At 39.2% G+C, this 23,301-nt stretch overlaps 1 long non-coding RNA gene across 1 annotated transcript; it reads right to left on the reverse strand.

The window, feature by feature from the left end:
- Nucleotides 1-277: 277 nt before the first annotated feature.
- LOC112670786 (uncharacterized) lies at nt 278-22,839 on the reverse strand. Its single transcript, XR_003143227.3, has 3 exons — nt 22,704-22,839; nt 7,914-8,800; nt 278-2,973 (listed from the first exon to the last, which is right to left on the reverse strand). It is a non-coding gene; the product is annotated as an uncharacterized LOC112670786 (long non-coding RNA).
- Between the last annotated feature and the right edge of the window lie 462 nt (nt 22,840-23,301).

Genomic DNA, 23,301 nt, shown 5'->3' on the forward strand with positions numbered 1-23,301 from the left:
TGTGCTGATGAAGAATATCCACGACCATTTGAAAAGGCTATTATAATACTCCTTCCTCATCAACATATCCCTGTGAGCCTGGATTTTCTCCCTATATTTCAGCCAAAACACCATGTGGTGACAGATTGAATAAAAAAGTTGACATTAGACTGGCTCTTTGCTATTAAGTCAGATATGAAGAAGATTGGCAAAAAGGTAAATTAACATTTTTTTCCTGAGTATTTTTTTCCTGGAACTTACTGTTATTTTTCACAAAAAACATGCCATTTGTGTTAATATATGAAGAATTTATTAATGCTATTTTTGAATGAATTAATGTACAGATTTTTTTTTTAATGTACAGATTTTTTAAATGTCTTGGTTTTTATCGCTAATCAACTATTGAGAGATATAACCAATATAAATAAAAGTTCCTTGGAGTTCTCACTGGTTTTTAAGAGAGTAAGACGACCCTGAAGTAAGTGTTTGAGAACTATTTCTCCAAAAACAAACAAAACCCACCTCAGAGGAGGTCATACCTTTTATAAGACCAACTCATGTGAATTCGCAAAAACTTAAATGACAAGTACTCAGAAACATGAAAACACAGTAGGCAAAATGGCTAATTGGGCAAACTGTTATAACAAATATTTATAAGTATCACTATCTTTTATATAAGAATATATTGTTGTTTGTTTTTTAAACCAATCCTCAATATGATAAAATATCCTCTGTCTTTCCCTTCTTCCTTCCCTCTCTCCCTCAGGAAAATATACTAATATTTAACCGTGGTTGAACCTAATTAGTGAGATTAGAATCTTTTTCATAATTTCTTTTTTTTTTTTCTAATAATCTGTATTTCCCAAATCTCTACTTTTTATGCCGGGGGGAAAAATGCTAACAATGTTTAAAGGCCAAATATTTTTAAATCATTTTAAACCAATGATTCATTTGTATTAAAATGCTGTACTATGCTAAACTAAAAATCATTCATCTCGAATCTTTAAAATCATTTGAATAAAACAGTGGCGACTATTTAAATGCATTAGTACATGGTTTCCTTATGGGCATTAATAGTTATAGATATTTTGATGCTTTCTTGAAGCACTTTTTCAACAATTCAATGTAGAACTGTCAAAAACAGGGTTCTAATGATAGGTGAATTTATAAAGGTCTTTGATTGTTAGCAGTTCTAATTTGAAAACCATAGATTTGGTAAAAGAAAAATGAAAGATATGGTTTAAGTATGTTTGGGTAATAAATATTGATTTAAAGTTTTCTTATCTCACCAGTCCCTCATTATGAAGACAACTCAAGAATTGTTACCATCTGTACATGATTTGAAGAATTGGCCCAATGCTTTGAATTGTAGGAGAAAGTCAGTTTAGTCCATTGTGATTTCATCACATTCACTTTTATTCCACTACAAGATGATAAATAACAAAGGATATTTTCAACTCTTTTTTAAATTGTATCTTCTTATTGACGTTTGCTTTGCCACATTCCCATTTTTTTTTCATTCCCATAGTTTTTTACCATTTAAGCTTGAAAAGTTAAACACGAAAAAAGTAAAACATCCTATTTTATGTTTTTTTCTGCAATGAAATCAGACGGTAATACCCTTGCTCTCAAACCACCAAATTTGCCAGAACTTCTGTGTAGTAGCTTTGGAAATGTTGGTTCATGTAGTTTTCACTTATTTCTCCTAGAAAAACAGCAGCTAACTGAATCCAACCAAACTTATCCCCCAACAGTGTGTGAGTGTTCTAAAAACTGTGCCTTCGGAGAGTTAAAGTGAGTGACTTAGCACCGTTCACAGCCACGTCTAAGTCCTCCGCATCCTGAGAAATTCAAGGGTGAGTTTACTAACAGGACTCTCAATTCTGTTTTCCCCTGACCAGCTCCAAAGCCTGAAAGGTATAATTGCTTCTTCTTGTGAGTCACCCACTAACTAGTCCTTCCGTATTTCCATTCTCACCAGGCGGGGGAGATTCCATTTTTTATTGTAGCCTTCTAACATTCAAACCAGGAGAAATTCCTTTCCATTAGAACTTCTCTTCATGCTGAAAATCTCATCTCAATTTCTCCATTTCCCATTGTTCTTCCATTTCTCTGCTTTTTGGCTTCTGTCACTTGTTTGCCCAGGATTCATCCCTTCATCTGTGAAGGCTGCCATCCAATGGAGCACCAGTGGGTCCATGCTTCCTGCAGGTTGCGCCTCAACCTTCTCAGCAAAGCCCATTGAGCAGAGGTCTTATTTGTGGTTGAGCTAGTCAGGCAACCCCGTGGAGAAGAATTAGGTGGTAGTTCAACCTTCGATGGTTATGCTCCTCAAAGTAAAAATCTTGAGGCCATGGAGGCGAAGTTGTTCCTTCTCCTTTTATCTGATGGTCTGGCTTCTTCCATTTGTCCATCCTCGTAGAGTTACTGAAGAGGCCTCATTTTCATGTTTATTTCTTCCGAATGCAATAAAACTTTCTGTATGCCTTCATTCAACTTTGCTCCTCCATACATTTTTTTTTTCTTTTAATCAAAAGCTTTCTTGGAGTGAGTGGAGGCCACCTATGGAGCTAGTTTATGTCTTTAAAAGCTTTGTTTATCACCCCGAGTGATAGAGCCTATCATAGGGGATTCATTTTGGTTCAAGGACACATTATTGTCTTGATTGGGCTCATACATCAAAGACAAGAATTAAAGCGTTCTGATGAAAACTTCCCACCTGACACACAGGTGGCTAAAAGTATGTGCTAGCCTTTCTTGGGTCCTTTTGTCACCTTTCTTAGCTTTCTTGTTTTGAAACATGATAATAGTAGTATTTGAGTTTTCTAGGGATTTTTGTTCTATATTGCATGCTGTGAAAGGATTTTTCTAGGTTCTGCTTCTGGGCTCCCTCTGATCTTGTGATGTTAAACACACTGCTGTCTTCCCTCGGCATTACTCTCATCATTTTCTTCTCCACTTGTCCCACTTCTGTCCTGTGTATGTGGGAGGGGGCTGTACAGAAGATGTGAGAGGAAATTGAGTAGAATGGCAGAGTCGGGGGATGTCAGGGAATCACACTGCTGAAAAAAAGACCTCCACAACTTCTAAAAGAAAAAAGGATAGGCTGTACTGGTCTTTGCATTTTTTTTTTCCAGCATAACCACAAAAGTTAAACTTTTTTCCAATGAAGCCTTTAAAAAAAGACACTCTGTCCCTTATCTTTGAATTTTGATATCATCTAGCTCCTAGAGCTATGTCCCAAATTCATGAAAATTCATGGTTTGTTTTCTAAAGAGAATGATTTATGCAACACAAATCCCATATTTTCTAGTAGGACCAGTGTCATTCTGACCTTGAAGAACTGTGTGAATTGTAATGAAAATAAATACTTCAATAAAGCATGACATCATATCTTGATTCATTTTGCATTGTGTGTGTTTAAGGAAACACTAGAACTTCCTTCTGATAGGTTTAATACCTTGGGAAATATGTTGACTTTTGCTTTCTCTCTTGCCCCAGGGTCATGTTTGGAAATTCCACTCAGTATTAGAACCAGATTTAGTCAGTCAACAACAACAAGGAGAAAGAATGGTGGGGGTTTTTTTGGACTAGATGTCACTTTTTAAATATTTTCCGGATGCCAGTCATTTGGGTGAGAAATATGTACACAGATGAACACAAAGGGAAGCAAAATGTTGACAAACACGTTGAAGAGTAATTTAATGTGGATCAAATTTCTTGCACATAAGATCTTTCTAAGTATCACATTTTGCTAGACAGGGCTGCAGTTTAATCTTTCTTTGATATCATTGCCTGGAATGATGGGCCGGGATTATATAATTAAAACAATCTGCATGTGCTAGCATAAATTTGATTGTTCTAGACGTTAGGACTAAATTTAATACTAAACACGATAAGCTTTGATGGTAAGAAAAAAAAATTCAAGCTTTGGGAGGCTATCTACTTCCTATTTCCTAATCATCAGAAGTATTTGATATTCACTAAAGAACTTAGCATGGTTTCTGGCTCATAGTAGGAGACACATACAGATATATATATAATTCTGTTAAATATAATATATTTCTGTTAAATATAATACACAAAGAAATATGCCAGGCAAATTAAGTACCTAACAACTCTTTTGAGAATTTTTTTACAATATGTAAAAATAATCATGCAGTAGACAACTAAGATACCTGGAAAATAAACAGCAAACCAACCATAAAATGACATCAACTGCTCTCTCAGCTCCTGGTAGTGAAACATAACATCCCTTATGAGTAATAACGGGGATGTTGCTAAAATACCCACTTTGGGCACCCAGTGCTTTCATTCAGCAATGCACGTACTGTGATAGATTTGTTTTTAAAACTTCAGAAGGCAATTCACAATTCCTCGTATCATCATTCTCCAATACAAGTACTTTCTACACAAAGGAAACTTTTCGATTTCACACATTATTTTATTCTGTCCCTGCCTCTATCTTCAGGTCCTGCTGACATATTATAATTGGCTCAAACAAGACCCTTCTTTAGTTTCATTCATTCGTTCATTCATCCATCCATCCATCCATCCACTCATTCATTTTCTTTTATCCATGTCCCCCACTCCCATCTGTCCCACTCATTCATCTTAATATATGCATAAATATATATACACATATGCATGTGGTGTGTGTGCATATATTCCATTAAATGTGTCAAGATTTTTTGCATATAGTTTTTAATTTTAGTAAATGATATTGCACGTTGGATTTTTTTTTCTTTTTTTTAGTCAGATCAAGTTTTTGGGATCCATCCATGCTGCTTTATGCATATCTCACCGATTGCTCTGGCACACAGTTCCTGCTATCATGCTAAATATTGGTGATACAGTAATGGGTAAATTACTTAAGCTAAGCTTTAATTTCTTCATCTGTGAAATGGGGATGATAGGTCTACCCCCATGAAATTATAAAAAATTAAATGAAAAATGTATGACAGTTATCTAGCACATAAGAAATTCCCAGTGAGTAGGAATACTCAATATGTATCAACTAGCTCACATGGCTTGGCAAAATGGGTATAGGGTGGTGGGAAAACATGGAGTAATACACAAGACCAAACTGGAGAGTTGGAAGGACCAGATCATGAATGTTTTTTCTATAACATGGAAAGAAATGTGTACTTTTGTGCTTTAAATTTTGCCCAGAATTCCCTCAAAATCACTGGAGATTGATAATTCATATTCAGAGGACCTACTAACAGATTTATCCTGCTCATGTGGCTTAAACAAAAATTTTTAATGCAATGGAGTTAATATGTTTTTACTATGTGCCATATTGATTTCTGCCCTTGAAATTACTGGTAGGGAAGGGAACAGGAAAGTACTATGTCTTCTGTTTAAAATATAAATAAACCTTTGAATTTGGGGGTGGTGAAAGTTGGGTCAGCCCTGTGTCAACCATCTGTCCAAGCCTAGGCCAAGGCTATTACTGTCCTTTGTTGGTTCTGTCCATCTCTAAAGAAAGAGGAAAATGCCCAACTCATCTAGCCCCTTACCTTCAGTCTCTGGGGAAAAATGACTACAGTCCAATAGGGCTTTGCCGTTTTCTTCTATAAACAAAAACAAAATAAAACCCTGGCATCTACTTTACTAACAAGCTATTCAGAGGATCATGCCTAGTCAGCAAAAGGTATGTGTGTTTTAGAGCTGCAATATCCAATCCTGTAGCCACCAGCCACGTGCAATTTCGTTTTAATTTAACTTAGTTAAGATCAAATAAAATTAAAATTCGGTTGCACTAGCCACACATTACCTGCCCGATAGTCCTATGCAACTAAGCTGCTACTATACTGGACCATCCATCCACAGAACTTTCCCATCCTTGCAGACAGTGTCACTGAGAACAACGTTTCCAGGAAGTTCATTCTTGTGGCAAGTGTGGAGGATGCGTTAGAAGGGGGCACTGGAGGCCAGTGAGAAGAACACTTTAGAGTGCTGACAAAGGCCTCTAGACAGAGGAACAGTAAAGACAGAGAAGATGGGATGGATAGGGAAAAACTGTTTTTGTAACTAATTCTTCGAAAATATATTTATAAATGTCTTTTTTAAAATATATGTCTTTTTACTAAAATTCTCCATCCTTAATTAAATGAATAAACTTTTAATTATACTGCTAATGGGACTTTTAAAAAATTCTCACTAGGTATTACCAGATTGCTTTATAGAAACATTGTATCTGTTTAACCTCCCACCAATACCCTATTGACAACCAATGTCACCACTGAAAACAGCTTATCCAATTGGATTATGGCAACATGGACTCACATTGGTAAAACTTACTTTTCCTGCTTTGTCTATCTTTCAAATCATTACATTTTTGATATACTGTGGTATTAATCATCATACAGTCTAAACTATTGACTTTTTCCTTTGTTCCTTCTAACAATATTTATACATTCAATGGTCCTTCTTTAGATGCCAGGTTATACATTGTAGACCTTTGAAGGGTTCTGTAGATCAATGAATATTGTGTTTATGGGAGTCTTAGGGAGGCTCTAGTAGGGCACTCTTGGGAAACGTACAGTAATACAAGGATGAGATGTACTTTGTTTTAGGTGATAGACATGGGGGGAAAGCCCAACAATTTGTACAAGAGGTATTTTGAAAGAAGCATTAATGCTTTTCACAGACAACCTACATCTATGAGAGAAGGAACCATGAAAGACTGGTTTTAACCCAGGATGACTGAAAGACTTCTTGCGACCAAGTGGCAACTAGAAGTTATTTAGAGGCAAAGAATTAGGGCCCATGCAAGAAGGAGGAACCAGCAACATGGCTTTGGTTTCAGAAGAGAAAGTAAGTACTTGAACTAGAAGAATGGGGGGCACTCTCTGCAGGAGACGTTTGAAGAGAAAAGAAACCAAATCTCCAGGTTTGAGCAATTCCCTTCCTGCCTTCTGAAATCCACGGCTTCATGTGCACTTGGCTATGAGTCAGCCTGGGGAAGCAGATAGTGATAAATACCACGAAACCCGGTCCCTTCATGGATAATCAGCGAGGAGCACATTTCATGAAAATCCTGCTGCTTGTTTTTCTATACCCCACAGCCTCCTCGTAGGCTTCCTTGCCCGGCTCCTGTCTAGTCTCAACACAGGAGTGTGGCCTCCTCTGTGCCGATAATATCACCCCTCTACCTAAAACCCTGTGTAAAATCCAACATTTTTCCTACTCTGGCCTCCAGGCTCAACCTGACTGCAGGGTCTGCTCACCTCACTTTGCTCTCTGACCTCTGCTTACCTCCAGCTCCCCTGCTCATTTTTGCCTTTGGAGTCACACTAACTAAATTTGCTGTTTCACATCATGCCCTGCATGCTCACCTCTCAGGACTTTGGCTCTATCTGTTCCTTCTGTCTGGAGGAAGAAACACCCCCTCCCCACCCTCCTACCCCCGCCCGTCATGGCCAATGTTCTTAGAGTTTTCGAGTGTTTGCTTACATTTCAGTGAATCCTACCCTGACTACTCTGTCTATATCCTCCTTGGGTGAACCCCCAACTTCAGTCCCTTACACTATTTCTTTTTATCCAGTGCACACCCCTTCTAACACACTAATTTGCTATAGTTATTGTCTGTTTTTCTTTCTCCAGAATGTAAGCTCCACCGAGGCATCTGATGTACCTGAGCTCAAAGTCTGGCACATAGGTCTTTCTTCAATAAATATTTGAATTATTTCTTTCCTCCAAACTGATTAACTTTGGTACTTTCTACATTTCCTGTTAAGTAACTTTGTCATTTTTATCAGATCTCAGTACCACACTCTTAAGAATTCTAATTTTAACGTTTTTCCCCCTCAAAGTAATCTTATTGAAGTAGTGGTCTCGGTGCTCGATATTATCATTTTGTATTTGCATTTTATATAATCCTCTGGCTTGCTCATCTAAATGACATGTGTCAGGGAAATGGTGCTTACCAGCCACTCACACCTGTCTTGTTGATGTTTGATGGCTTGGCTTATTTTGTCTAGTTCACTTCATAATTTTTTGAGAAATTTGGCAGAGCCTTTTCCAATGGTGTGAAAGCATTTTCTATGGGCTTGCTGATGGTGTGACTATTTCCCTCTGGTGTTATAGCTTTCGAGTGGCTTAAAATAAAAGACTGAATTATTCCTGTACCTGGCAGTCTTTATTGCTGCACTTCATCAACTCAATCCTACTAAATCATTAATTTATGTTACTTACATGCCTACACAAGCATGGTGAAAAGGAATCTGCAAAAATGCCACAAAATCAAGTGCCTTCTTGATTGCATCTTTGGCATTTGGACAAAGCAAAAGACTTTTCTTGCAAATTCTCTTAAATTTTCCCATAATAAAAAAGCCTGTCTCCCTAAATTTGAAAATGGCAACAAAATCACCTCTATCAGAAAAAAATTTTAAAAATATTATAGAAAGATCTCGCATTGTCATCTCCTGCCTCTGGCACTTTCATACAATCGTTGGACAAAGAAAATCTCGAGAGCAATTCTAGGACTCTTTTCCCCTTAGATCCAGAGGACTGTGCTTCCTCATCTTTCCAGAAATTCCCCCATTATCGTGCTCCCCTCATCCTCCTGAAAATAGCATATTCGGTGATATTGAATTTTGAACTTTAGAGCTCAAAAAAAGAAACTGTCTAATTCTTGCATCATATGGAAAAGAGACTAGATCACAAGACATTAGATTCGTGATCCAGTGCTTTTCCTAAACTATCTACTTCCATTGTTCTTTCTTTCTTTCTTTCTTTCTTTCTTTCTTTCTTTCTTTCTTTCTTTCTTCTTTCTTTCTTTCTTTCTTCTTTCTTCTTTTTTTAACTTGAAGACCTACAGTAAGGGAGAAAAAAAATCTGGTTTAGACTGTTGCTGTCAGGTGGATTAAAATAAATTATTTTCTTCAGTTCACAGATAAGGCAACTGAGATGTAGAGAGTTTATAAAACTCTTCCAATGTTGCCGCTAAATTGTTACTGGAATTCATGCTGCTCAATTCTTCAAGCCCTCCAATTTATAATGACATAAACAAAACTACTTAACATTAAGCATAATTGCAACTCATCTCAATTAATCTTCTACTCAAATGAATTGTTATTTATAAATATTTACAGAATTTTTTTTGGCACTGGTGATAGCCTGAGGTTTGTATTTCATATTTTGGAGGAATACCTATTCTTCAAAGTATAGGCGCTGTAATTTTTGGTTGCTCATGAAATATTTATTAATGCTAATGCTAATAAAAATAATGCCATGGTGATTATGCTCTTCAGTCATTAATGCCCTGAAAGAAGTAATTTGCAAATTGGTACACTGTCACTCAAAGTATTAATTTACCACATGTGGGTAACAAATTACTTCTGGAATCAGGCTAGGCACCATTGTTAAGGCTCTCCGAAGTCCCCCCACAACCCATAGCATTCACATTTAATCAGATGCCAACTTTTGTAGAGCTATTTGCACAATGTCTCAGTATCCTTCCTATTCCCTCCACTGTGTCGCCACCGTTACCACCTGAGTTCAAGTCTTCCCTACTTTTGTTTAGAGAACCGCATTAGAAGAGTAATTGGCTATTTTGCTGTCCTTCCACTCCTTCCCCTGAACTGTCCTACATAGTAAGCCAGGTAGGACTTCTCAAAGCATGGTGACTCGAGAATCATCTGGGGAAGATGTCAACAATACAGCCAACCAACAGCTGGGATTCAAAAGTCATCACGAGACGGCCAGAGCTTTTCTTACACTGAACCAGTGTTCTGAACAGACCAGTTTTACACTTTGGATAAGCACAGGCTTGATTAAATACATTGGCCAAAGCTTATATAACCAACCCTTCCCTGGCTTCTAAATGAAATCCAAACTCTGGGGTTGCCCTTGCACACCTGTGGGTGCACACACACAGAATGGTCATGTGTACACACACACACACACACACACACACACACACACACACACAGAGCTTCTCGGCTTTAAAGCCCATTGGAATCTTCCACAGAACTTCAAACATACTGATTCTAAGTAATTGATGAGGAGTGGCATATGGGCATTGGGATTTGACAAAGCTCCCACGGTGATTCTAAGATGCACTTGGAGGAGGCTGAGAACTTTTTCTTCTTTTAAGCATATGAAAAGAGGCAACTTGTTCTAAAAGGGAACATCTCTCCAAGAGTCAGCAGGCCAGGGCTCACTTCTGGATTTTGCCTTGAACAAAACATCTCCAACATACCAAATACAACTCCACTCAATCTCATTTCTTCATCTGTAAATGTGACATCAAGAAACAGGGCCAGGTTAATGCATTTCACTAACATTAATGTGGCACTTCTTATGTACTGACTCTGTATTGGAAGCTGAGAATATAACACTGAACAAGAAAAACAAATCTTGGTTCTAATGAACTTTAGAAAGGCTAAGACACAGCTAAAAAATAATGATTACCATAAAAACTATGAAAGAAATCACTGATATTAGGAGGAAAACACTTGGAGTGGGGCATGGTACTATCATAAGAAGAATAGTCAAAAGTCATGATTATCTGATTTTAAATAATCTGGATCTCAATTTTGTAAACAACCAACAAGGTAGAGCACACCAATAAAAGGAAACTGTAGACTCCTGGAGGGCTTCATATTTAATGTGTAACATTGTGCAGACTGAAATTTTTGTTCAGGAGCATTAAGTAAGATCCTGCTTCATTGTTTCCCCACTTTAAACACTCATATTTTGATGAAATAGATAAAATCTACTCTTTCAGACCCTTTGAAGGTACAAAAAATTGGTTTAGGATGACTGAACTCTAATAGCTATTTTACTGTACAATGGGGCCGTAATAATAAAAGTACTTCTTTTCTGGGGTTTGAGGAAAACAGAGGCCACCATTCCTGGAGCAGAGTTTCGGATCGAACACGGACTTCACATTTTCAGCTGTCCAGATATTAGTGATCCTTGGCTATTTGTCCACATGGACATGATGGAGATGCCGCCTCCTTTTCCTGGGGCCATCTTTGTCTGCTCTCTTATGGTGGGAATTCTAAGAACCCCACGTAGGGCTGAGAGAGACAACATTGGGGACAGTTCCTAGTGTTAGGGTGTCTTGTGCTTTATAAGCTATTCATGAATTAGACAATCTGGATCCTTGTTAACAAGTCCAAATGGAATAAGAAACGTGAGCCAAGATTCTGAGCCAAGTGAGCCTGGAACCATGATTTGCTTGCCATCTGGAAGATCCCACAAGTCAAGGAGCAAGCAGATTGAGGCTGAAAGTGGAGCTGCTTCTCAGAGTCTAAGGAAATGCCTAGGCAGTGAACATTTTCACTTTTTCTCCAAAGTGGTCCAATTTCACTTCAAGTACTTACTTTTTTTGATGCTATTGTTAAGGCTTGATTTTCTCCAAGGCTCTTAAATTTCTTTCCCCGTCTGGTTACCTTCTCTGTCCTTGTAGATGGCTACCCTCGCTCTTCAGCCACAGTGATAGCATAACCATAAACTGCGGTGAGCATTTATAGACCTGTCACCTGCCTGGCACCCGGCTGAGGCCTCACCCTTCCGGCCTCCGCTCTGTCTTCCCCTAAACTGAAGGCGAAGCTGAACCAGGACTTTAAAAAGGCTCTTTATAACCAATTGCTCTGGCAGAGAAATAATCTCCAGGGAGAGCAGGTGCATTCCTCAGTGCATCTCTGTTTTGGGAAGACTAACAGCCCTCCTGCTCACAGGGTTTCACCTGAAGAGTTTCAGGTCTCCGGTTAGGCAGCACACCTTCTGGGGGTTACATGGGCTCAATGTTGTCAGACATTATGTGCAGGAAAACAGCAAGCTTAGGCTGATTAGTTCTGCTACCCTGAAGCCAGAGAGCAGGGTCAGGGACTGGCTCGGAGGGGGTGAGGCCACCGGGCTTTCTGGGAGCTGGCATCGGAGGAATCCAGAGAGGAGAGCGGGCCACAATGCTCGTGCTGAGAGGCCTACAGACTATGTGTGCCACCCCCCCCATGGGACAAGGACTGCAGTCTTCCTACCCACCCCCCCCCCCCAGGAATCACATACTCCCTTCTCTTTCCTGTTGTTTTTAGGGGTCATCACCTCCACCTAGAGAAGTCTGAGAAGCCCTGATCCATGGAGGGGAGGTGGAGGGGGAAACCAGGCACCAAGTCTTTGATCCTCTTGTGCTGCCACTTTTCTCCACAGACTGAGGAGGGGCCAAGTCACAGAAGGCCAAACACCTGTTTGATTCACTGTGTGAACAGCCTTTTAAGGTCACAGGCATCATCACTTTCAACACCTGGGCACTGTGTATTATAACGGGTAGGCCCCAAAATGTTGGGCAGAGGGTAGAGGACGTGTGGGCAGCCCCACCAAAAGATAAATGCGAAACTAGCACGCTTGCTCTAGGGAGTCGCTGTTACCAGAGCTTTCAATAGAACAACTCGCTCCACTTTTTCCTCCATAAGCTTAGGAAGTAGGTTTCTAGTAGTAATCTAATTTTCCAAATGTGGAAACTGAGATACCAAGATGATGAGGCAACTACCTAAGGTCACAGAACCTCTTAGGGCAGAAGCAGGACTTGAACCCGGGCAACGCGGCGCTACTGTCCCCACCACCAGACTCCACAAAAAGCCATATTTAAATATAATTTATGAATTTCACTCCGTGTTTATGTAGAGTATTTCATGAGGTGGATGAGGCGAGGTCTTTCACACCGCCTGCCACTTAGACACAAGATTAATGTGTTGAGGCGTCGCCAGGGTCAACTATCATGCTGTTTTGTAAATTAACCTTGCTTGTGCTCCAGTCAGACTGCATTGGGAAGTGAAAGGTTTTTCATCTTGGATCTTCCTCATTTACTCAGAGGCAACGCCATCTGGGCCCCGAGTGGCTGGCTTCTTGACTATCATCTAACAAACACGGCTCTAAGATATTTTATTCAAAAGATTGGAATGCGGTTGTATAGACTGTGGGGTACAAAAATACAACAGGAGCGGGTGATGTTTGACAGCATCAAGTTAAAGAAAATGCTCAAAAAATGTTCAGTGAGAAATGAGTCAGGGATATTTAGCAAGCATATGTCTGGAGGCCTTTGTGTGGTTTATTTCCATGAAAATACACATCGTCCTGGACACAAAGGACATTTACTGTTGTTAGTTAAATGCCTGAGTATAAGAGTTAGGAACTGCTCCACTTCATTATGTCTCAGCCTAGCCAACAGTGGCTACTCTTAATAATAGTAAGCAATTTATTATTTTCTAAGAAGCAGAAGGAAGTAGTTAGCACATGTAAATTAAAGAAGTGCCATCACAAACACAAGGGCAGATACAGTGGTAAGCAACCCTAGCTGTTTCATGAACACGAAATAGTGTGATGTACGTTTCCCTACATAATTCTGTTCTTATTGCAATGAAGAAACTTTATACGCATCATATACCCCTTACCTCACTTTGTAACCCATGTCCTTTTGCGCCAAAAGGGCCCTCAATTCATAACTATATATAATATCACCTTTAGAGTGATTCCCAACGGACTCCCTCAGGATGCCTTTTTTTTTTTTTTTAGACTCATCTTTCACAGGACACTGATAATCCTTTTACTTGAATATGATGAAATCTTTCTCCATCGGTATCGTTGGGTCACATGACAACTGGAAACTGTTCATCAAGAAGCTGAGTTGGGGGATCCCTGGGTGGCGCAGCGGTTTGGCGCCTGCCTTTGGCCCGGGGCGCGATCCTGGAGGCTCTGGGATCGAATCCCACGTCGGGCTCCCGGTGCATGGAGCCTGCTTCTCCCTCTGCCTGTGTCTCTGCCTCTCTCTCTCTCTCTCTGTGTAACTATCATGAATAAATAAATAAAATCTTTAAAAAAAAAAAAAAAAAAAAAGAAGCTGAGTTGGAATAAGTAAGATATTCCGACTTGCGCACTACCGAATCCATTCTGTAAAGCTACGTGGTTTTCATGCTTTTGCCCAACTGGTTTCACCTTAACTTAAATGGCAAACTCAGAGCATGTGAGTCAAGAAGTTAGAATGACACCGACCAATTAAAATAAAAGAAAGCAGATGAAAAGGATTATTAGGATACAGGTAGAGATTCTTCTCCCCCCCCCCCCCCGAAAACAGTTTTTCAAATTAATCCAAGCACCCAAGCACTTACTCTTTGGAAACCCAGGAACAGACAACCTATCAATCCGGTTTTGTCAAAAAAATAAGACACACACACAGGGACGATGTTATAGAGACTATTTGCAATTTACCTCAACACCTCCTTTTGGCCTTTAGCCTTGGTATTCACTTAATGAGCTCCCTTTTCCCACATTTATGAGCTACTGACTACTTATCCTAGAGAAGAAGTTGGTAACTTGGATCAAGCCAGTCAGCATGGCCTATGGTAACTGGATATTGTATGACCACATGGCCAATCCTGAGCCCAGCAGAGTGACTCAGGATATTTGCTGGCACAGAAGCACTTGTTCTTTTATGCTTTATTTGAAACTGGAAGTATCTGTTCTTGGGAGTTACTGGCTACCATTTTGTGACATAAGGAAGAGCCTATTTGAGTCTAGTCAAAACAGGCAGTGGATAAGAAAGGGGGAAATTTTTTTTTTTTTGTAAAATATTTTGAGCCTCTGTATTCAGTAATGCCTGAAGTGAGATCTAACTGAATATTTAGCAATGCAAATCAATGAATTGCCACTTGTGCTTATGCCAATTCGAGTTCAGTTTTCCGTCACTCGAAACAAAAAGCATTCTAAACTAAATATGCATTAAATTAGCCACATACACTGTAAGACTGAGATGGAAAATAAAAATCACAAATTTGGAAGTATATTTTATACAAAGAAGGTATGTGTTTGCTGCCAAATAAAAAGGACACTCTTCAGTGCTGGGCTGAGTACGTAGAGAGAAGCCCTCTCATTCCAAGTGTGGAGCATATATCCATCCGTACAACTTCCCTAAGGGACAATTAAGAACACTGGATTAAGCCCAGAAAATATATCTTCTGAAATTATCCCCCCAAAATAGTCAGAGTTGCACACAAATCTTCCTGAGAGAAGGAAGCATAGCAAGGGGAAAAAAATTTTTTTTAAACTTATGTCATTAAAATCTAGAGAAACATACACCAAAATGTAAATGAAAGGACAACAGAATCAATATTTGAATTTCCATGTTTTCTTCTTTTTTGCTATATTTTTTCTATGGATTATGCTTTTTTTTTTAAAAAAAAAAAAACAAAACCCATGTTCAAATATAAGTTTTGGATTTTTGGCTTGCTTTATTTTCCAGCATTTAAAGATAACAGCTCTAACTGGAGGATCTCTTTGTAAAATGAACTGACAGATAAAAATACTTCATCTAATAAAGAAATATTCTGAACTGTGTGCACCTAGGCATTCCCAGCCCATGGAGGGAGAGCTCTGTGATATCGTGGTTGCCTATTAGCCTCAAAGCACAAATCTGTCCCTGAAGGGGTTTCAGTGTCTAGAACACGGATGGAGAGCTCTAAAAATAAAAATGGGCTCTATTTAGACATTTACTGCTGCAGGTAAACTCATGTTTATCCCATTTTTTTTGCTTCCATTCTTTTCTTCCCATTTCTCTGAAGAACCCAAAAATGAAAGAAAACAAAATCAGCTCCATGTTACAAGATTTCTAAGTGAATAAAGATACTGGCTTTTCATAGTGATCTTAACCAAGAACTTAACACATATCTCTTGGAGAGGTTTAGAAGACTTTCCTCATTCTGTGACTCACCTGCCTGTAACTGCTAAGCTTTCCTCTTGATGCTCATTTGTTGCTGCTGTTGCTATTGTTGGGGGATATTAAGGGCATTCATTTAGTTAAGGTGTGTTTTTGTACTTTATTTCTGTACAGGAATCTTCCCTGCTCTATTATCCCCCCAGCTAATCACAGCTATGTACTCGTTCACCTTTTTCCTTCTCCACTCTCTCCTTTCCTCATTCCTAAGGCACGAGGCTCTTGGGGGTAGGACAGTTTCAAAGCCCATCTGCTGACAAATCTTTTGCTTTCACCTTTAATCTTCAGGTAGGAAATTATTAGCTGATATGGTTTCCTACCCTGAGCCTGAAGCAAATTGATCACTTTATCCTCTTTGCAGGAGGAAAATCAAAACAGAACAATTAATCATTAGAATCCCCCAGAAATGGTATTATTCTTTTGATTTTGAGAGTTTAATGATTATTAATACCTATTATGCTCTGGGTACTAACATGCAAATTCTCTTATGGGCAAAGACTTCACCTTTGTGGTAGTCAGCAAAATCCTAGACTTGCTATGGCCCAAGCGGAAGCTCAGATCCTTATGTATGCATGTCTAAGTGGCATAGTCCCTGCCCTTATTGGGGTTCCTAATGACTGTCACCAACCTTTTCTATGCCTACACATAGTCCACGTGTACAACACCTACTTCCCATCCTTTGTCTTAGTGGAAGAAGAACAAATATTTTCAATGTAATGTTGTATTTGTTTCTTGAAATAAATAGGGGCCCTGGGAGCCCAGAAGAAGGGCACTTAAGTTAGTCTGGTAATTCTGATAAAGGTTCCTGGAGGAAAATACTTGAGCCGAATCTTGAAAATGGTAGAAGAGTACGTTAGTTGAAAACGACAATCAGATCCGTGGCCTAAATGAAGGCTCCATCTGGTGCCCTAATTGGCAGGGCCCAGGGGAAGTGCATAGACCACATGCCCATGAGGCTGGCCCTGGCAAAGTAGGGACACATGCAAATGCACACTCCTGCACATACGGTTTGGGAGAGGGCAGCTCTGACAACCTGGAGAAGTCAGCTGTGTGTGAGGGGAGAGCGTGGTCCAGCCTCAGTGGAAAAGCAGGCCCCATGCTGCCAGAACTTCTGCTTCTCCAAAAGAAACAAAAACTAAATGGTAAAAATTGAAGCATAGTTTAAAAATGTTTTGTTCAGGGGCATCTGGGTGGTGCAGTCGGTTGAGCATTATTAGACTCTGGATTTCGGTTCAGGCTATGAACTGCTTGGGGCGCTGTGCTCACCAGGGAGTCTGCTTCTCTCCCCTTTCTCCTCTGCCCTCCCCCCTCCCCATGCTCTGAAATAAATCTTTAAAAGTGTTTAGTTCAAAAAAAAAAAAAATAAGTGTTTAGTTCAACTAAAAACAAATTAAAATACACTGTGCAAGCCACTACAGCAAGGCTGCAGGGCCCAGCTGGCATCAGGGCCACCTATTTGTCCCTCTGACCCAGAACATTCTTCCAGCTATGAATTATTGACAAACACTGTTGGATGGAGACCATTGTCCAGGAGAATCCTTTTCAGGCGGATTTTGAAGAACTGATAGATTTTTTAGAAATAGAGTTCTGGTACAACATTAAGAATGATCTTGCCTATTCCCATTATAGAATTCTCAGCAATGTTCACAATACTTAAGAAGATGCTTCCCAGGGATCCCTGGGTGGCTCAGGGGTTTAGTGCCTGCCTTTGGCCCAGGGCATGATCTTGGAGACCCGGGATCGAGTCCTACATCGGGCTTCCTGCGTGGAGCCTGCTTCTCCTTCTGCCTGTGTCTCTGCCTCTCTCTCTCTGTGTCTGTCATGAATAAATAAAACCTTAAAAAAAGAAGAAGAAGAAGAAGAAGATGCTTCCTGTCTACAATATTAGTCCCAAGGACCTCAAACAGTGACGAGGTTACACATAATCACCCATGAATCACCATCAGGAAAGGGCTGGGGTGGAAGTAGGGCTGGTCCCAGCCCTCTCGTCCAAATCCAGAATCACCAATGAAACAAATGTAGGTAGCAGAGAACCATTCCAAGCCTACAGAATCAGGATCTCTAGGGATTGGACCTGAAATTTGTATGTAGAAAACATCCTTGTGCAAGACTGAAAGTTACTGTATTAGATTTGGGGACATTTCCATTGTGTTTTGCTACTAAAACTGGGGATAAATGTAAATATTTCTGTTAAAACTTTAAGTAATATATTCTCCATTTTAGAGTTAATCAAACTTTGACATTTACTGAAGACATACCAAAACCAAGGATTTTAAGACTAGGATACTCTACTCAGAAACGGAATGGATTTATTAACAGATAGCAACCTACACACCTACACTTTTATAATATACTTCATGATCCTTACATTTTATACATGACAATCTTATTTGTGACCAGGCAGTCGATAAAGAATAAAAATCATCTAAATATTGATGTCACCCTCTACTCAAAACCCAACTAAATAGTTGTAAGGGTGGTTGGTCACTACTCCTGCCTAGCTGGAAGTGATGCACACCTTTTGCCAATATAACAGTTTCCAGATATACATTAATTACTGGAAAATAGGCTTAAATACACTGGACCCAGTGAGATGCTGGGACTAATTTTCTTAATAAAGTAATAAATAGTCGGCTTAGTAACTTTTTAAAGGGCTCTGAGGAAGGAATTCTAAAACTTCTTTAGAACATTCTGGGGACAATTATAATCAGGTAACAATGAGTGCATTTCAAACAAATGTCATTGTTCCTGCATGATTACCATGTCATAGCAACTTTTGAAGAACCAACCTTCTCTCTAATGTCTTGTGACTTTGTTGCTATAACAACTTAACATTGGTCCTTTACTCCTCAAGAGAAAAACTGCTTTATTTTTCTTTTCCCTGAAGAAACTTAAAGTATGATAGGTGAAGTGTCACATTTAGTAATACCAAATTTGGTGCAATGTCAAAGATAGTTGGGGAAAAAATCACAGAGTCCTATGCATCATGTTAATCCCCATTCCCCCTTTTCAGGTGCTTCAACATGTTTTGTCAATATTGCATCCTACTTGGAATTGGATTAGTTTGCTTACTAGGAGCCCTGTATTTTTAACTTTATGATCTTAAATCCAAGTAATTGTCACCCCAAATTATACTTAGGAAAGATGTCAATGTGGAAATTGAACTAGAAAAGCTCTAATTAAATAAGGACTAAAGGAATACTTAAATAGATACTGTGATCCATACCCTAGTCCCTTTCTGGGAAGTCCTCTCAGTCCCTCTTAATAGGTGAGTCCTGATGAGCAGGTTGGCTTCATGGAATCCTGACCCAAGGGACTGGATCTGAATATTCTCACCATCTGTATTAAAATTCTCACTAATACAATCAGTACTACAAAGAGAACTTATCCCACGTGTTTTTATGGAACAATGACTACCGCTGAATGGTGAACTAGAGTAAGGTACAGTGACCACTCTGGATATTCCTCATCCCAGGCCAGCATACCACTGAGAGATCCCTGGAAGTGGACAAGGCCCCCAAATCACCATCAAGTGACTCAAAGAAAACAATACTACCACCACCACACACAAAGTTAGTTTTAACTCTTCCATTTTCCCATTTCCGATATGTAATTCATCGACAAGTCTTGCAAAATGTATCTCAAATTGCTCTATTTCCTCCCCTCATGCCACCAGCGTCCTTGTCCAAGCCACACCATCCCCACAACTTGTGAACTGACCTTCCTGCATTTGTTCTTGCTCCTTTCCAATCCATTATCTACACAGTCAACAGAATCATTTTCTTAAATGAGATCACGTCATTGCTTAGCTTTAAGCTTTTCAATGACTTCACATTACTTTTAAAATAAAATACAAAAGCTTCGAGGTTAGCATCATCTAGAGAGAAGGCAAGGATACAATGGATTCTTCCAGTACCCAGAGAAATATGCCAAGCTGAAGACCAATCTTGAGTATGTAGTTTTGATCTATTTTACGGTGGAGAAATCTTCTTCCCTCAGTTCTCTCCATTTCAGTAAGTCAGGCATTAGAGCAACCTCACTCATGAAGGACATCATCCTGCTTGGATGCCAGAGAGTCAGTCTAGATTTGAAGGTCAATTGTTACAGGTATTAAATTTACCCATGGACTTCCACTGACAGCCTATGGAGACCCTGGGGCCTAGGTGGAGAGAGACAATTTCTCCTCCAGTTGAACTCAGAGGTAGACCCTCCATTGGAAGAGGGCTGGGGATGGGAGTAGGGCTGGTCCCAGCTATCTTGGCCAAATCCAGGCAATTTAGATAGAACATTTAGGCCATTTCCATTTTCTTGTATATCATCCAGATACTCTCCTTCTAATTTTCTTCAGAGCATTAATCAAAATCAGTTATCTCTCATTTATTTCAAAAACAATTAAAAAGCATTTACTTACTATGCCTACTCTGGTTAATTATTCTCGGTACTTGTTTGCTTACTACTATCTATCTTTTTCACAAAAAGTCAACTCTATGGGCAAGGAGCTTTTCTGTCTTGTTCAAACCTTTATCCTCAAAACAGGCACTACATAAACATTTGTTAAACGAACTAATGAATGAATTACCAATTGCTAATAGGTGTTTAAGCCTAAAACATTTTATTTCAACTTATCAGGTAACAGTAATTTTTAAAAGTTTGAGGTCTAACCGTAACCACATCCTTCCAGTGACATAGTTTTACTCTCTTGATTACAGAATATTCATAACATTTATCATCCAAACTGGCTTACTTTTGAGAGAGAAAGGGTATTCAAAGCATGCCAAGGACACAGAAGAACCGAACAGACATTTTTCCAAATAAGACATCCAAATAGCCAACAGGTACATGAAAAGATGCTCAACATCACTAATCATCAAGGGAAATGCAAATCAATGAGCAATGAGATTATCATCTCACACCTTTTAGGATGGCTATCAAGAAAACAAGAGCTAACAAGTGTTGGCAGGGATGAGGAGCAAAGGGAGCCCTCCTACGCTGTTGGTGGGAATGCAAACTCCTGCAGCCACTGTGGAAAACAGTATGAGATTTCCTCAAAAAATTAAAAACAGAACTACCATATTATCCACTAACCACACTTCTGAGTATATAACTAAAGAAACTGAAAATGGTATTGAAAATATATCTACACTCTCGTGTTCGGTGCAGCATTATTCCCAATAATACTGAAACAACATGAAGTGCCTGTCAATAGATACATGGATACATACAATGGAATATTATTCAGTCACAAGAAAGATGCAAATCCTGCTGTTTGTGACAAGACAGATGGACCCTGTGGGCATTATGCTAAGTGAGATAAGTCAGAGAAAGACAAATACTGTGTATCACTTTCATGTGGAATCTAAAAAAAGCTCCAACCCATAGAAACAGAAAGTGGAATGGTGGTACCAGAGGTGGCAGGTGAGGGGATTGGAGAGATGTTAAGGGGGATCATCTTGCGACTAGTAGATAATAACCTACAGCATAGTGATTATAGTCAACAATACTGCATTATCAACTTCAGAGTACTAAGAAACTAGATCTTAATTATTCTCATCACAGAAAAAGAAATAATTTGATAGAGGTGTTAGCTAACACTATGATGATCATATTGCAATATATAAATAGATCAAATCAACACAAGCTATACTATAAACTTACACAATGCTACATATCAGTTATATCTTTTAAAAAAAATGAATGCCAGGACAATAATTGTTACCTAAGATTGCTCTAGGTAACCCAAATTGTACGGTCAACCTTCTAAACTGCATTCTCCGGTTACAAAATCTGTTTCAACTCTCTAATTTTCAAATTAACACATGGCATTTCTAATAATGTAACTGGTCAATGTATACTCCTAAGTTCTAAAAGGAAGAAAAAGTTATACTTGGATGTTTGTTCTCACGATAAAGATAAAAGCTAACACTTGGTGCTTACCATGTACCAGGAGATACCCAAATGTTTGACTTATCTAACTTATTTTATCCTCACAACTTTATAAGGCATGCCTTGTTATTATCCTCATTAAAGAGATGAGAAGACAGTTAAATAATCAGCTCAAGGTCGCACAGCTGATGAGTAATGGAGCGAGGATCCAACTGCAATTGGTTTGCCTCCACAGTTCATGATCTTGTCTGTTGTGGTTCCTGTGTCATGCACAGATGCCAACTTATATTTAGTATCTACGAATTCTTCACATGGTAACCGGTACGGGGTAGGCTGTGCAATGGTCTGAGGAATGTTTAAAAAACCTGACATAGGCAAAGCAATTAATAGACAACTTTAGGCACCCTGTAAAGTATGGTTTAACTACCAAAAACATCCTCACTCTGGGTTAAGTCTTGGTTAAAAAAGAAAGAAAGAAAAAAAAGAAAATACTATTTTTTATGTTCGAAACATATCATTTGTTAATTTTTCAACTAGTTGGCAGAAAATAGGAAATTTCAGGAAAAGAAGAAGGGATGTAAGATTAGAATCATCTTGAATAAATTAATGGAATAAGAATTCAGTGTCAAGCAAGTGAAATTAATGTCTGAAAGACTTCTAAATATGATACCTCTGACTCAAATATCAAATATTATTCCTCATTAAGCTATCAAAGTCCTAGATATAAGTTGCAACATGTAGGAAACCAAAAATGTCTCAATGTACATGTTTTATGAAGAAATACAAACTTAACCATCTGTAAGGAGAACTCCTCTATAGATTAAAAAATTATGGTCTTTTATACCATGCTATCAATTATAATGTTATCTACTTGTATTTTAATCTTCAGTAGGTTTTACTTTTGTTTCAAAATTACTTTAAAAAATAACACTGATTTTCATTTCTGCATGTAAGGAGCTTAGAACTTGCCACTTCATTCGAACAAGTAAAAAGTAAAAAGTTAAACAGTTTGAGAAGTCAACAACTCTTCTCAGGTTCTTAAGAGAAGGGGGGACATGCGACAAATGGCTGCCCCCAAGACTGGGGAACTGACAGGTGATTCAGGGGGTCACAAACTTACCAGAGCAGAGACCAAGAGCAGACACCTCCGTCAGAATGAGTGCCAGGATAGGAAACCTGAAACATAATTGAGAAATGGTTGATGGCTCAGCATGGGCAAGTCTAGGAGTTAAAAACTCCATAGCGACCCAGCCATGGAAGGTTCCAGAACCCCCACAATATTATGAGATTTACCTCCAGAAGCCTGACTAGGTTTCCATGGTAAATATAGAGAACAATCGTCTCCTGCTCCCAGCAAGGGGAGGGGGAAAGCAACCATTTTGAAGCACACTAGTACATGGCTGTTCTTCTTTATACGCTTGCCCTCAGGGAAAACTAATAAACCCTCCCAGAGTATAATCAGAGCCTCTCTGACCTGGGGGAAGGCAAACCCCTAATTCAAGCCAGTTTTCGTCTTCCACCAGGGAAGAAGGAAATACCCAACTCCAGCCAACACTAGCCATCTGGTCCCACCCTGAGGAGGAGAAAAAAACTGAGAAACACTTAGGAAGTTCAGTCCAGAGGCCTGGGCTCACTGCAAGTCTGAGACCTAATCCCAGGACTAAAGGAACAACTCCCCCCCACCCCCCCCCCACACACACACACATCTCCCAACCATA

This window comes from Canis lupus, chromosome 14 (assembly GCF_003254725.2).
Source record: "Canis lupus dingo isolate Sandy chromosome 14, ASM325472v2, whole genome shotgun sequence".
Classification (NCBI taxonomy): Eukaryota; Metazoa; Chordata; class Mammalia; order Carnivora; family Canidae; genus Canis; species Canis lupus.